Raw genomic sequence first — 14,056 nt, 5'->3', positions numbered from 1 at the left:
GGTGTTTCACTAAACTTATTATAAAAGATCTTATAAACTTTTAAAATTTATAAGATATTTTAAAAACTTGTAAGTTGTATAATTTCTTAAGAACTTATAAATTGTCAAAATATTTAAATAATTAAACTTGTTACTAGAGTGAGAACTTTTAATTAGACTGGGAATCTTTATTAAAGGGAGAAAATTGAAAAGAGTGAAATTAAAATGATATATAATGAAAATAAAAAATTATAATTAAATTATTTTTGTAAAAAAATAAAGTGTTGCTTATAGATAATGAAAAAATAATTTGAGGTAAAGTAACTTTTTTTTTCTTTTGAGAGATTATAAGCTCTTACGGCTTATTCTTATAACTTATATATTCGTTAAGAATTTATTTTGCCAAAAACTTTGAATGAGCTTATAAGCTCAGTCAAACACGTTCTTACTGTTTCAATGAGTTTATAAGCTCAGCCAAACACATTCTTAATCAATTTCTTAAACTCGTGTCACCCTAAAATGAGTATTCATTTGGTGGATGGAGAGAATATTAATAAATTACTCCCTCCGTCCCAACGAAGATGCTACATATTCCAATTGGGCCGTCCCAACGAAGATGCTACATTTCTAAATATGAAAAAAATAAAATAAGGGATTTTAATTGCAATTACAACTAATTAATCACTCTCTTATTACCTTCTCTCTCCTACTTTATCACTTTATTACATTCTCTCTCCTACTTTATCACTTTATTACATTTTCTTTCTTACTTTATCACTTTTATACTACACCCACGTTTGGTTGGGTGTTTTTAGAGGTTGGAAAGGGAATCAAGTAATTGAATCCATTATTTGTTGTTTAATTTGAGTAATGAGATAATCATTACCCTTACTTGAGGATAATCCAATCACCCAATTTGTTACCCCTTAAAATAGAGAGGAAACAAAAGAAAGAGAATCCCTTACTTATGATTCATTTCCATTGTTAAACCAAACACTCAATAAAAGTTATTGTTACCATTTCACTCCTTCATTTGATTCCATTCCCTTTTCATTCCTCTACTTGAACCAAACGAGCACTTAAAACACTAATCTACAACTCCTTAAATCCCGTGCCGAAAAGATGGAGTATTACTCTCATCGTATATGAAAGAATTTCCTACTTTTTCTTTTTAGGATGTTCACAAAATAATTTTTTTATCTATTTTTGGACTATACCTCACCATTTCTAAATACTCCATTTATTTTATTTTTCACATTTTCACCACTCTCAATACTAATTACAACACTTTTTCACCAATTTTAATACACTTAATCATTTTTTCTTCATTCTCAATAAACTCAACATATTTTTTCTTAAAACTCGTGTCATTTCCTCATATAATTTTTTTTACGAATTGAGGGAGTATTTTTTTTTAATAGGAGTATTATGAGTTAATTCTTTTTGAATTGGAATGCTACAATTAATTATGTTGAAATATTCCCTAAAAAAATCTCTACTAATGTAACATTAATTCAAAAATGAAAAAAGAATCTTTATACAAAATAATTTTTTTTTGAAAGAGCACAAAATAAATAGCAGTAAAATCTCGTATTATATTTAATGTGCATACCTTTTTCTAATGAAAGATGAGGGAACAATTAAAATGGAACATTCAAGACGATTCTTTTTTATCAAAGGTATATTATATTTAATTAATGAGATTAAAATATCCAAAATTAATTAAATGTGCATACCTTTTTCTAATGAAAGATTAATAAAATTAATTAAAAATCGTTACCAACTTACCGCTATCCTTTTATCCCACTCAAAATACTTTTATCAACTTTCTTAATCTCTGCGTCATAATAAAAATGAGAGTTTATTTTGTGGACGGAGTGAGTAATATATCATTCTCTCTCCTACTTTTGACAAATAGACTCTAAAAAAATGAATAAACTATTTATTTCTTAACAAAAATTATTTTCTCCATTTTTATTTCATTATAAATTATTTATTTCGTAATATACGTATCCGAATCTTATAACCTATTGAATTGAGACGGAGGAAGTTCAAAATATATCAAATCCGCGTCATTTTATAGCCAAAATCCAAAAGAATTCAGAGCAATAAAAATCCAATATGTTTTTTTTTTTTTTTTTAACTATAAACTTGAAAATCGATCGATTTCTAAATTGACTTCTTCTTCCCCAATCATAATCTCTGATCCATCACATGAAATGCTTTTTAGTTACGACATTATTTGATAGAAATGGGATCATTCGTACATACCCAATCAATTATCATATTTGATGGAGTTGTATAGCCTAAAAATACCATGAATTTGGGCGGTCATAATTTTTTTTGACTTGTTTTATTTATTTCGGCCGGATCGTATTTAGAATTTGATTATGATTGTATTCCTTATAAATAGCCGCATTTGTAATTGTATCGAAAAAGATATAAAGTACTATAATTCATGGTTTGACAGGTACCTTCAACGTATTTTCCTAGAGACGAACTAATTAATTCTTGTATGTTTTTTTTTTCAATTGGTTTCTGTTTTAATCTATAACAATTTCGTGTTCACTCGTTTCTTATTATATTTAAATTTGAATTAACGTAATATAAAACGTGGTCACACTATATCTCATTATGTATACTTGTATTATTCCTTAAACATGTTTTCATCACAAACTCGTGTTATGCCTCTGTCTTTCTAGTATGCATGTTGATTGATATAATTACACCTTTGTAAATTTATCGGAGTATTTCTCAAAATGCATAACAACAATTTCTTCTTGATCCGTAATAGATAGAGGTGTAATTGAATCGAGCCGAATAATATTATTGTGTTCAAACTCGATTTATTAGTTTCTATACCACATGCATCTAGTATTTCCCATATTATCATCACTAATACCTTGAAGCTCCCTAATTGTTATTCTATTTATCTTTTCATATAGATTACCCAACTATCATTGAAAATTTTGGGCAATATAATCACACCGTACAACTGTCAGAAGGTATGAAGATTATGTCGCAAACTTGAAATTAAACGACGTTGTGCAAATTTAAATAACTAACATAATATAGCCCTCCAATATATTTCTTATTGTCATTGGATACCACCATATCGTTACATTAGAACATCATAAAATACTAGACATAATTAAACACTATAGTAATTAACAAGAATATTCTATTTTTATTTTCTTTTTAATTTTACTTACCTCTTCACACATCATATACCCACTAACAAAAATGACTACAAAATCAGTATTATCAATATATATTATTTTAAGATAGAAACGAGAGTTGAAGTGCATGGAGAAACAATGAATTAATCTACGGTTTGAAGCAATTAAGCACAATAACGAAGCACGGGAGCACAGCCCTCGGATTAAAAACCAGAATCTCATCCTCGTCATCCCCCTCGCCCCGACCCGCCAGCGAGTCGAACCCGGGATCCTCCTTATCGGCCTCCCACGGGTCGCACCCGACCCGACCCGCGATTACCCGGCAAACCAGCACCGCGCGCCTAACGTTCATGAACTCGAACTCCGCCTCCATGTCCGCCGGCATTGACACGTGCGCGGCGTAGCTCGTCGGCAGCGTCGAGATTCCGTCCATCTTCGGCGAGAATCCGCTCCGGATGATCCCGCACAGGCTGCAGTACAGCCGCCCGCACTCGTCGCCGGAGTCCAGCCCGCACACGAAGGTCGTGCAGTGGAACCTCAGCAGCTCGTTCCCGTCGGCGACGCACCGCTCGTCCCGCCGTGGGGGAGGCGCCGCCGCCGCACGTGATTTGACGCGCTCCCGGTACTCCTCGAAGCGGGAGGTGATCGCGGCGGTGTTGTGGATTTTGAGGATCCGCTCGATGTTCGGAGTCCGGGCCGGGTCGGGCCACCCCGTATTGAATATGATCCGTACGATGTTCTCGTCGTCGGCAGCCAGCTCGGAGACGAGGTGGTGGGTGGAGCGGTGGCGCTCGAGGAGGGGCGACGATTGGAAGACCTCGCCGCAGGCGGAGCACGGGTGGATGTCTAGCGTGGGGCTTAGGCGCAAGGAGCGCGTGGAGGAGGAGGGGGAGCGGCGGGAGGGTGGGGGTGGTGGTGGTAGTGGGTTGGAGTTGGAGAAGAGGCGTTTGAAGAAGGAGAAGAAGGATGTTTTTGGTGCGGTGGAGCGGCTGCGGCGGCGGCGGGGGGAGGGGGTGAAGCAAGGGAGGTGGAGGAGGAGGAAGAAGAGGGAGAGGAAGGTGGGGCGCGAATGCTAACCATAATGTTGTGCAAGGAATAATGGGGGAGAAATTATTGAGGTTTCAAACATATGGAAAATAATATTTATTGGAGAGGGGACGTGTGGAAGAATAAAGCTAAAATATGGTGGGTCGAAGCTATCTTGGATTCGGTACAAATATAATTTTACATTAGCATTTAATTAGGGCGCGCACAGTATTTCTAAATGCAGATATCCATATTGGAGAATAATAGTACTCCCTCCGTCTCAAACGAAATGTTATGTTTCTTTTGGACACAGTTATTAAGGAGCAAATTAATTAGAGTATAAGTGGTGTTGTGTAAAGTTAAAAATTTAGTGGATCCTATAATAAAGCACTTAATTAGACACTTTATTATCCCTTATTTTTTCCGAAAAATGAAACATGACATTTCGTTTGGGACAACCCAAAAAGGAAAACAGAACATTTCGGTTGGGACGGAAGAAGTAATATTCTTCTTAGCTTCTTGGTCAGGGCTTAATGTTAGTAAATACTCTAACTATTTTATTTCATGTATTTTGTATTTAATTATTTCAAATGTTATGTTCCAATACACCTGAACTATATAACTTATTCAATTTTATATCTTACGAAGTCTTCGATGAACTAACTTTTCTACTTGACAATTTAATTTATGAGGTGATTGTAAACGACGTGACAATCTTATTTATAAATAACCATAATATGTATGCATGTTTCGTAACATTACTCGATCAATACAACAGCAATTAATCATTCCTCCAATTCACGTCCACCATTAATTCCTGGTATAAGACCCCTATGAGTTAAAAAAAATTATACCTAAAGCTTATCAGCCTCGAATCTAGGTTTATGGTATAGCTTTATGGTGTCAATTGTCAAATTTTGAAAATTATGGGCAAATACTTCCGTGCATTTAATATACGGTATACTCAGCTCATTTCATTTAGAATGTATCAATATCAAGTTAGGATTTATTATTGGTGGGAATTATCACATATAGCCATTTTTGTTAAAAACATAAGTTTTATAGCCCTAGTTTATAGTAGATAAGTTATATAGCCATTTTAGGCTTAAAAGACTATAACACCCTTTGACTTTTTTGAAACTTCGAGTACTCGATGGCACCATCGTGTACACCATCGAGTAATGAAAAAAATGAAGATTTTCTACAACACTATCGAGTAATCGAAGTACTCGATGGTGTACATGATGACACCACGAGTACTCAATGGTGTACTCGATGGTGTACACGATGGCGCCATCGAGTACTCGATGGTGCCATCGAGTACACCATCGAGTACAAAAAAGTCAAAGGGTGTTATAGTCTTTTAAACTTAAAATGGCTATATAACTTATCTATTATAAACTAGGGCTATAAAACTTATGTTTTTAAGAAAGAGGGCTATAATAAGATTTCTCTCTTATTATTGTCCAATTAGTAATTAATTTTCATGTGTAGGATAGATGCACCACACACACATCAGGATGCACTATATTGTACTCCCTCCGTCCTATTGATCTTATCATGTATTCATTTTTTATTTGTCTCACTGATCTTGTCTCATTTCTATAAATAGTACTCCAATTAGCGTTTTTTTTTTTTTTTTTTGATCAATAAAAAATTCATTAAAAAACTGGGGTGGTACTAGGAGTACCAAAAAATCAAACAAGTGGTGCGAACTCGTTAGAGCACCACAAGGTAAAAGAAACATTGAACTCGACAACATGGAAGATTTTGTTCCAGCTCCAAAGCCTCCCTTTGACCTCATTAACAAGATTGGACACCTCCCAATTCTTGTTCTCAAACCTACTCTCATTCCTATACTTCCAAATCAGCCAAACAGTCCCAATCCAAAGAGCTTTAAGGAAGTTCTTGTTTCTTTTACCTCTTCCTCCTCCAATGAAAGATATGAAATGATCTTCGACTTTTTGTGGTTTAGCCGTTTCCATTCCAATCCATTGATGGATTTTGTCCCACACGCGATCGACTTTCGGACAATGGAGAAAAGAATGTTCAGCTGTTTCCTCCCTCCACACACATGCATTGCACCACTGTTCTTCGGCTGGGATGAGGACATTCCTTTTGAGAAGGTTTTCGCAGGTTGGCAGCCTGTTACAAATGCTTCTCCAAGCTGTCACTCTGGCTTTGTGAGGAGCCGGTGCCGTCCACATTTGGGCAGTAGCTTCAATGTGTCTCCCGAAATGATCACCTTCCGCCTTTGCGCACTCCTCATAGGCCGCTTTAGTCGAGAAGTTCCCCCCCGCTGCGTTCTTCCAGCTCCAGCCGTCCATAAGTTCTAGGCAAGGAGAAAGCGCCCCAATGACTGACCTCAAATTTTCCTCCATCTCCTTCTCCCTCTCCCTCAGCTCCCTTCGCCACTTGAGATCCCACACCCATCCTTCCTCCGTCCATTCCCCAGCCTCCTGCACATTACCATCTTTAAAGAGACTAAGATTAAAAAGTCTAGGGAAGAGGATCTTGAGGTGGCTGTTCCCCACCCACGTCTCACCCCAAAAACTGACCTCTCTACCATTCCCCATAATCCTTTGAATATTGCCACTAAACCACTTTTCTTCCTCCCTCTCTGCTCTCCCAACAATTTTCGACCACCATCCCTTCATCCCGCCCCTTTTCTCCACCCTCCACTCCCCTCCCACCCCTCTTGACAAATCCCCGTACAAGGATTTAATCACCCTGACCCACAGCGCCTCCCTCTCGACCAAGTACCTCCACACCCATTTAAACACCAAGACCTTGTTAAACCATTCAATGTTTCGAAAGCCCAATCCCCCTTGAGACTTGTCGACACACATGTCTTTCCATTTGAACCAAGCAATAGACCTAGACCCGCCACTTCCCCCCCACAAAAATTTTCCAAAAACGGAGTTGAGGTCGTGAATTACCGATTTAGGAATGAAGGAAAAAGACAATTGAAACACTGGGATGGCTTGAAGGACCGACTTCACAAGAACGATACGCCCTGCCAAAGAAAGAGATTTCTTCTTCCAACCTCTGATTTTCCTCAACACTTTTTCCACCACGCAACTCCATTCCACACTGCTATTCATCCGTCCCCCAACCTTGATACCGAGATAATTGAAAGGAAGAGATCCCTCCTTACAGTTGAGATAACCTGCCCACCTCCTTAAACACGCATTCTCGACACCAACTGCCATCAAGTTGCTCTTGTCGAAGTTGATTTTGAGCCCTGAAAGGAATTGGAAGAGAAGAAGGATCCTTTTAATTAAAGTCACATTCCCCTCGTTAGCTGCCAACAGGAAGATTGTGTCATCTGCATATTGAAGATGCGACACAGAAATTTTATCCATCCCCAGAACAGCCGGAGCCACGAGCTGGAGATCAGTAGCTCTCTCCATCAGGGCATTTAACCCTTCGGCGATGACTAAAAAGAGAAAAGGGGACAACGGATCCCCCTGCCGAAGACCTCGTTCCATTTTGAAGACACCTGTGGATGATCCGTTCACCAGCACGCTGCCTGACGCCGAGTCGAGGCATCCCTTCACCCAATTCCGCCATTTCTGATTGAAGTTCATACGACCGAATAAAGCATCAAGAAAATCCCATTGAACGGAGTCGTAAGCTTTAGCAAAGTCGATCTTGAAGAAAATACGACCAATCTTCTTTTTCTTGGCTTCCACAATTGCTTCGTTGAGAATAACCACTCCATCAAGAATGAACCGACCTTTGATAAAAGCGCACTGTTTGTCCGAGATAATAGACCCCATCACCATTTTCAGCCTCCCTGCAAGGATTTTTGCAATGATTTTGTATAAGCTATTGATCAGGGAGATCGGTCGGAACTCATCCAGCTTCTCTGCCCCTTCCTTCTTCGGAATAAGTACAATGAACGAAGTATTGCTTCCTTTGGGGATCCTCCCGTTCTCGAAAAACTCTTTCAGAACTTGGAGAAGATCATCCTTTACTGTCGACCATGCATTCTTCCAGAAGTATAACGTGAACCCATCTGGACCCGGACTTTTGTCGCCACCACAGCTCCACACCGCCTCCTTGATCTCCTCCAAATCGAACTCCCTACACAGCCAGTTGCTCTCCTCATCGGAGAGTTTTTTCTTGAGGAAATCATTGGGGAGGTTTGGCAGATTCCGTGTCCTTTTTTTGAAGAAGACTTCGAAGTGTTCCCGGACTTTGGATTTGACCTCCCCTGGATTAGACACCCACTGGTTTCCAAAGTATAATCCCAAGATTTCATTCTTTTTCCTTCTCCCAAGAATCGCTCGGTGATAGAATCCCGTGTTAAGATCACCGCTTTTGAGCCACCGAACCTTGGCTTGCTGTTGCAAGACCCTTTGTTTGTCTTTCAGCTGTAGGAAAATATTCGCTTGGATTTCATTTCTTCGAATGATTTCAGACTCCTCAATCCCATGCTCTTCATCTTTCTGGTCAAGAGCTTGCAATTCAATCTTCAAAACCTGTATCCTTTCATCAATATTCCCAAAAGTGGATTTATTCCATTCTTTCAATTCCGTTTTCAGTTTCTTCAATTTTTCACTGACCACGAAGCATCTCCATCCCGTCATTCCGTTCGCCGTCCACACTTTCCTAACCTGTTGTTCAAACTCCGGATGTGACCCCCACACATTGAGGAATCTGAAAGGCCTTGGTCCCCAATCTTCTGCTTTTGACACCAAAACAATAGGGCAATGATCCGAAATGGTGCGCTGCAGACCACGTCCCATCGACCCCTCCCATTGACGCAGCCACGCGTCGTTAACCAGAAACCTATCCAGTTTACTTTTACACATCCCATTCGGCTTATACCACGTAAATTTGCGCCCTTGGGATCTGATTTCTGTAAGGCCGCTATCACCTATAAAGCTGTCGAAGGTTCTTGCATCTGCTGCCCCATAAGAATCCCCACTTCCGACTCTTTCTTCCCTCTTCCGCACTGCGTTAAAATCCCCCATCACACATACACCACGATCGGCATTTTGTTCCACTATATTTTTTATAACATCCCAAAGTCTAGATTTCTCTTCCGAACCAACTGGTGCATAGACATTAATGATGCAGCACACAACATCATCTTGAACCCATTTTCCATTCACCACCACAGCCCCGCTGACGTCCCATTTGCTAGAAGCTTGGAAAACGTTTTTATTCCAAGCACTAACCAAACCACCAGACCGCCCTTCAGAATTCCGAACCACAAGATCAAAATTATCAATACCCCACCAAGAGTTACACACCGAGGAATCAAACTCAGTCATTTTTGTTTCTTGAAGGCAACAAAAGTCAATCTTTTGCATTTTGACAATCTCACTAACATCTTTCTGTTTCCCAATACTCCCAAGGCCCCGAATGTTATATGATAGAAAATTCATGGACACTTACTTGGTTTACTCCCAGCTTCTGTCCTCACGCTGCCTTCCTCTTGGCCCTCAATTTGCGCTGCCATCTCCTGATCTGTAAGTTTGCTTGAAAGCCCCAAAGTTTTCCCTAATTTCCAAATTTCCAAACTTTCGGTTTCCAGATCCGCAATGAAGTTTCCCCATCCGTTATTATCTCCCTGTATTTGGCACACCTTCTTCGATTTCTTGCTCTGTTTCTTTTTGTTATTTTCTAGAGCTTTATCAGCGGTTTCTTTCTCGGTGATTTCCTGAAGAAAAATGTTTCTCTCCTTATCTTCTGACTGTCGTGGTTGGCCCTCGCGTTCTTTGTCTTTCTCCGATCCAGACGCGGCTGAAAGCCTCGTTTCTTTGGCAAAAACTTGACAGGATGAACTCTCTCCCACCTGACCTCCCGCAAATCCATCTTCCCTTCCCACTATGACTTCTTCCACCAAAAGAGACGCTGATTTTCCACTTGTTTGGGGGCTCGAGGAGACCAAACCGCAAGAGTCAAAAAAGGGTTGGGCCGAAAATGCTTCCTTATCTCCTGGGCCACTCTCTAGATGATGTGGGCCTTCCTCTTCTTTACTGGACTGACCTTCGGTTGGGCCCTCGATTGTACCCCCCTCACACGATGCTGGAATCGAAGAGACTGTTTCTTGGGACAATGAAACTCTGCCGCTTTTGTAAAATTGCTTTTCGTCATCCTCGATAATAGCATCTGCCGGCCCCGTTGATACCTCCTCCGAAGACCAATCGGAGTCCGATTCCATCCTCTCCTCCTCCGCCTGACATCTGACGCAGAGATTGGGTGCATCTCTGACCTCCTCGACACGAATTTTGAAACACGTCCCCTCGATCACGCAATCCAAAAGTCTGTCGCATGAATGGAGGCCCGTGTCAACCTGAATGAAGGCTTCATCGAACTTTTCCTTTGTCGCGGTACCTTCATGAATTTTACGAACCACACCAAAGCTAGCACATGCATCGTTGAAGAAACGAGGATTCCATGCATGTAATGGCACACCCACCCATTTGGTCCATACCACTCTTTGATGCGAAACATCGCCAATCTTCCATTTCCTACTCCACGAGAACCAGAACCGAAACCATTCGTCCATCTCTTTAATGATTTCTTCAGTTGGATCTCCGCATGCACTCTGAAAGAGAACGAGATTCCCTCCAATTGTCGAAACTTTCAGTTTCCCCGAACATTCTCCCATGATTTCGTCTTTGACCTCTTCCCACAAGAACTCCTTTTTCAGAAAACCGGTAACTGCCCCCTGTATCCAAGCTTTCTCCTCATCCGTTGGCTTGAAGTGAAGTACTTCTTCCGCTCGTGTCTCCTTTCCTTCGTTCCCCGTGAGAATATCTTTGAAGGAAATTCCAGCTTTCCTGTCCGCTCTCTCAAAAACACGAGGTTTCTCCTGACTCTTATCAGGCTTCGGATCCTCCCGCCTTTCAGCCCTCAGTTCTCTCTCAAACCTTGGTTTATAGACCCTGATTTTATAGCTGCCGATCCATAGCGTGTTAAGATCCGCAAGCAACTTATCGGGAAAACTCACCCCCCCGAACCTAACAAAACCGAAAGCTTTCCCACGCAAATCCCTCTTTTTTGGACAAACAACTTCGGTAGGTTCCAAAATCGTGGCAAACTTTCTTCTCAGGAAATCCGCGCTGCAACCGTCTGGCAAATTGTTGACGAAGAAAGTGGTGATCGCCTTATCCCTCCCATTCCACTCTCCCCTCGTCGATTGCCTCCCAAATCTACCACCGTCTGTTCCATTAAAGGTTCTTCTCGAATGACAAACATGGTTTTCGTACCTCAATTCCACATGATTTGTTGTCATTTCCCTTCATATTTTGCTTGCCAATGCGTGTTTGTACCATAATGTTGAGTTTTATGAAGATTTGATGTCTTGGTGTAGTTTTGGAGTAATTTCAGGAAAAATCAAGGATTAATTGGAGGATTTTGAAGATATTATATTGAAGTACGTCTCGAGAGGAATCCGTGAGCGCAAACGGCGATCAAATCCGAGTCCGGACGAGGGAGAACGGAGCAAAACGAGCGGACTGCGCATAACGCCCAGTAGCCCGCGGTCACCACCCGCGGCCGCGGGGTGGGACCGCGGGTCAGCTGCCCCCGACTCAGGAGACACCCGCGGTCACCACCCGCGGCCGCGGGGTGGGACCGCGGGTCCCCTGAGCATCCCCCACGTTTGAAGGCCGCGGACGCGGGCTGTGACCGCGGGAAAAGAGCGGAGCATCCCCAAGTGGGCCCCAGTCGCGTTTTTCAGCCCTTAACCCCTTTCTCCCCCTTTTCCTCACATTATTCATCTTCCCCAACCTCATACTCACCCATTTCCATCTTCCCCAATTCATTCACACCAAACCCTAGCCTCCATTACCACATCTTTTTACCAAGATTGAAGGCATTGAAGAGGAGAGAAGATTGAAGAAAGCTCATTAATAGGATTTGTCACTTCTTACTCTCTCTTTCATTTATGTATTTCTTTGATTTTGGTTTGTTGTTTGTGAACATGTTTGGATAAAATCCCCCATTGGTTTGGGGATTAGGCTCATGGATGATGTGATGGATTGATTATTATGCTTAATATATGTATTGATTATTTCCTTGTTATTATCTTTTCAAGCCCTAGCTTTAATTCTTGTATGGATTGTTGGCCACTTTCTATGCATTTCTAATTTGTGATTTGAATTGGGAGAGGATAATCATAATAGATTAGGAGCTTGAAACATATTGACTCAATAAACCGGGAGGTTGAGAGTTGGGTGAGAGTTTACCGATCCTTTGTGCTTTTGGGAGTTATAGGTTAGAAGTTGACCGGGGACGGCAACTATGACCCGTAATCTACCGTTTTAGTCGTCCGGGAGGGGGCTAGAACTAGTGGGGAGATCACTCTAGATAAATAGGAATATCAAGACTAATATTGAGCTAATTTGAAGTCCATTGCTAATCCATCGATGCCTAATCCCTAAACCACCTTCATCACTTAATTAATCCACTTTATTTGATTGTTCTTATTTTGTCTTTGAATTTGTTAGTTAATCAAACCACTCACCTCCTTGTTTAGTCTAAATAGCTCTAGCATAATGAATTAGGATAATCACTAGATTGAACTACTAATTCTTGTGGGATACGACCTTGCTTCCATATATTACAACTACTCGTATACTTGCGGCGTGGTGAAAATATTAGCGAACAAGTTTTTGGCGCCGTTGCCGGGGATTAGTTTAGTTTGATTACTTGTGATATTTTGAATCATTGTGCTTAACTACTTTGGACATTTTACTTGCTTTATTTTTATTTTCAATTTTAAGATTGTGTCTTGACTCTTTGTTTCTTTTTGGTTGGTAGGTAGTGTATGAACACAAGGTCTAAGGGTGCACCTCTTATACCCATTAACCTTGAGGTTGAAGCATTTTGCCGACACAACAAAGCAAGAGCAAGAAGAGAGAAAGAAATGGAGGGAAACATGATGGAAAATCAAGAATTGATCCTCCAACTCCAAAGACAATTGGAGGCTATGCAAGGGCGTATCAATGAGCAAGAGGCTCGAAGGAATGCACCACCACCACCACCTATTAGCAATATGTTCCAACCCGTAGTCCAACAAGGGGGAGTGCATGCCCCAAGAATCAATGCCAACAATTTTGAACTCAAGGCGAGTCTCATCAACATGGTGCAACAAAATCAATTTGCCGGTCTTTCTCAAGATGACCCGAATGGACATCTCGGCAATTTCTTGGAGATATGCGATACTATCAAGATAAATGGAGTCCCGGAGGATGCCATTCGACTCCGACTCTTTCCCTTCTCACTAAGGGGCATAGCCAAGACGTGGTATCAATCTTTGGAGATTGGTTCCATCACTACATGGGAGAAAATGGCTCAAAAGTTCCTTATCAAGTTCTTCCCTCCAAGTAAGACAATGAAGATGAAGAAGGACATTGTCCAATTTCATCAATTCGATGGAGAGACCTTCTATGAAGCTTGGGAGAGATTCAAAGAGATGATAAGGAAGTGTCCCAACCATGGTTTGGATCAAAACACCATTATTTGCTCATTCTATACCGGGTGTAGTGGTGAGATGCAAAGAGACATGAATGCATCGGCTAATGGAGCATTGTTGGAGAAGAGCCACGAGGAGGCCGCCCACATCATTGAAAATTTAGCCGCAAATAGCTACCAATTTCCGGGGGAGAGGACTATTTTGAAGAAGGTGGCGGCTACAACAAGCTCGGATCCAATAGCTCTTTTGACGGCTCAATTGACCGCTATGAATAGCAAGATTGATGCTATGTCAATATCAAGAGTAGAACCCGTGGTTGAAGAACAAACTAGCTTTGAGGATGTGAACTACATCAACAACAACAACAACCGAGGCTATGGGAACTTCCGGCCCCAACAACAAGGTAGCTATCAAGGACAAGGGCAATACAATC

At 40.9% G+C, this 14,056-nt stretch overlaps 1 non-coding gene across 1 annotated transcript; it reads right to left on the bottom strand.

Annotated features, from left to right (window-relative positions):
- Positions 1–13,545: 13,545 nt before the first annotated feature.
- Positions 13,546–13,652, bottom strand: LOC131004924 (small nucleolar RNA R71). The gene has a single exon (XR_009095151.1). It is a non-coding gene; the product is annotated as a small nucleolar RNA R71 (small nucleolar RNA).
- Between the last annotated feature and the right edge of the window lie 404 nt (positions 13,653–14,056).

This window comes from Salvia miltiorrhiza, unplaced genomic scaffold (assembly GCF_028751815.1).
Source record: "Salvia miltiorrhiza cultivar Shanhuang (shh) unplaced genomic scaffold, IMPLAD_Smil_shh original_scaffold_468, whole genome shotgun sequence".
Classification (NCBI taxonomy): domain Eukaryota; kingdom Viridiplantae; phylum Streptophyta; class Magnoliopsida; order Lamiales; family Lamiaceae; genus Salvia; species Salvia miltiorrhiza.
The sequence above is the reverse complement of the archived record's forward strand: the minus strand, read 5'-3'. Positions and strand labels throughout refer to the sequence as shown.